Raw genomic sequence first — 2,500 nt, forward strand, 5'->3', positions numbered from 1 at the left:
TTTTGGTGGCACACGAAAACACGAACCCGAAAAAGGGACATACGCACAGGCGACACGCGCGCCCGTTTCGCCTGCCACCCATGCACACTCGCCTGGGCTGCTGGTCACATGCGTCGCTCATAGGCATTTTGCAGGCCAGCACCGGCGGATGCACGGGTCAAGCGGGACGGGACGAGCGCAGGGCTTGCTTTTGGCGGCACACGAAAACACGAACCCGAAAAAGGCGAAAAAGGGACATACACACTGGCGACACGCACGCCCGTTTCGCCTGCCACCCGTGCACACTCGCCTGGGCTGCTGGTCACGTGCGTCGCTCACAGGCATTTTGCAGGCCAGCACCGGCGGATGCACGGGTCAAGCGGGACGGGACGAGCGCAGGGCTTGCTTTTGGCGGCACACGAAAACACGAACCCGAAAAAGGCGAAAAAGGGACACACGGACAGGCGACACGAAAAAAAAGGGGTCGCCCTACCTAGGTGGGCGCAAAAACCCCGTCGGCCAGGAGGTTTCGCCAAAGTGTCTGTACTGTCACACAGGGTCAATAGCACGGGCATGGCCGGCCGCCGCACGTGCAGCGGCTTACGGACGCACGGTTCGGCGGCACGGGTGCCTGGCGGCTTTAGCACCTTGGGGTGGACAGGCCTGGCGGCAAGGGGGGCTAGGCACCTTGCTGCCAGCCGGCAATGGTGCACGGGGCGGGGCGCCACACAAACACGAAAGAGGGACAAGAGCGGGGCGATGGTCCACAGAGACGAGCCATGCACGGGGCCCGTGATCGCCGACACGCGCGAACGCGGACGCGGACAAGGACAAGGACGCGACGCGCGGCGCGCGTGCGAGGTCAAGAGGGGCGCGCGCACGAAAACGCGAAAAAAGGGGCTAGCGGCCGAGAAACGCGAAAAAAACCGGGTCACCTACCTAGCCGAACGCCTAAAATCGCTTCGGGCAGGAGGTTTCGCCAAAGTGTCTGTACTGTCACACGGTCCGTACGGGCGCAACCCCATCGCGCGCCAGCACCCCTTCCTGGGGGCGCCCGCCCGCCAGGCGCCTGGCGCCCCACGCGCGCGCGCCTGGCGCCTGGCGCCTTGCCCCCCACGCGCGCCCGGCGCCTGGCGCCTGGCGCCTCGCCCCCCACGCGCGCGCCCGGCGCCTGGCGCCTTGCCCCCCACGCGCGCCCGGCGCCTGGCGCCTGGCGCCTCGCCCCCCACGCGCGCGCGCGCGTGGCGCCTTGCGCCTGGCGCCTTGCCTCCGCGCGTGCCTGGCGCCTGGCGCCTTGCCCCCCACGCGCCTGGGCGCCTCTTTTCCGCCTGGGCGCCCTGGCACCTTTCCGCCTGGGCGCCTGTTTTCCGCCTTGGCGCCCTGGCGCCTTTTCGCGTGGGCGCCTCTTTTCCGCCTGGGCGCCATGGCGCCTTTCGGCCTGGGCGACTCTTTTTCGCCTGGGCACCTCTTTTCCGCCTGGCCAGGGCGCCTCTTTTCCGCCTGGGCGCCATGGCGCCTTTCTGCCTGGGCGCCTCTTTTTCGCCTGGGCGCCTCTTTTCTGCCTGGGCGCCCTGGCGCCTTTTCGCCTGGGCGCCTCTTTCCCACCTGGGCGCCCTGGCGCCTCTTCGCCTGGGCGCCCTGGCGCCTTTTCGCCTGGGCGCCTCTTTTGGCGCCTGGGCGCCTACGCCAGGGCGCCTCTTTTCCGCCTGGGCGCCTCTTTTTCGCCTGGGCGCCTCTTTTCCGCCTGGGTGCCCTGGCGCCATTCCGCCTGGGCGCCTCTTTTCCGCCTGGGCGCCCTGGCGCCTTTTCGCCTGGGTGCCTCTTTTGGCGCCTGGGCGCCTACGCCAGGGCGCCTCTTTTCCGCCAGGGCGCCTCTTTTTCGCCTGGGCGCCTCTTTTCCGCCTGGGCGCCCTGGCGCCTTTTCGCCTGGCGCCTCTTTTGGCGCCTGGGCGCCTACGCCAGGGCGCCTCTTTTCCGCCTGGGCGCCTCTTTTCCGCCTGGGTGCCCTGGCGCCATTCCGCCTGGGCGCCTCTTTTCCGCCTGGGCGCCCTGGCGCCTTTTCGCCTGGGTGCCTCTTTTGGCGCATGGGCGCCTACGCCAGGGCGCCTCTTTTCCGCCTGGGCGCCCTGGCGCCTTTCCGCCTGGGCGCCTCTTTTTCGCCTGGGCGCCTCTTTTCCGCCTGGGCGCCCTGGCGCCATTCCGCCTGGGCGCCCTGGCGCCTTTTCGCCTGGCGCCTCTTTTGGCGCCTGGCGCCTCTTTTGGCGCCTGGGCGCCTACGCCAGGGCGCCTCTTTTCCGCCTGGGCGCCTCTTTTTCGCCTGGGCGCCTCTTTTCCGCCTGGGCGCCCTGGCGCCATTCCGCCTGGGCGCCCTGGCGCCATTCCGCCTGGGCGCCTCTTTTCCGCCTGGGCGCCCTGGCGCCTTTTCGCCTGGCGCCTCTTTTGGCGCCTGGGTGCCTACGCCAGGGCGCCTCTTTTCCGCCTGGGCGCCCTGGCGCCTTTCCGCCTGGGCGCCTCTTTTTCG

This window comes from Aristolochia californica, unplaced genomic scaffold (assembly GCF_029961685.1).
Source record: "Aristolochia californica isolate CCGP_79_NKW_82.1479 unplaced genomic scaffold, dmAriCali1.0.hap1 SCAF_36, whole genome shotgun sequence".
Classification (NCBI taxonomy): Eukaryota; Viridiplantae; Streptophyta; class Magnoliopsida; order Piperales; family Aristolochiaceae; genus Aristolochia; species Aristolochia californica.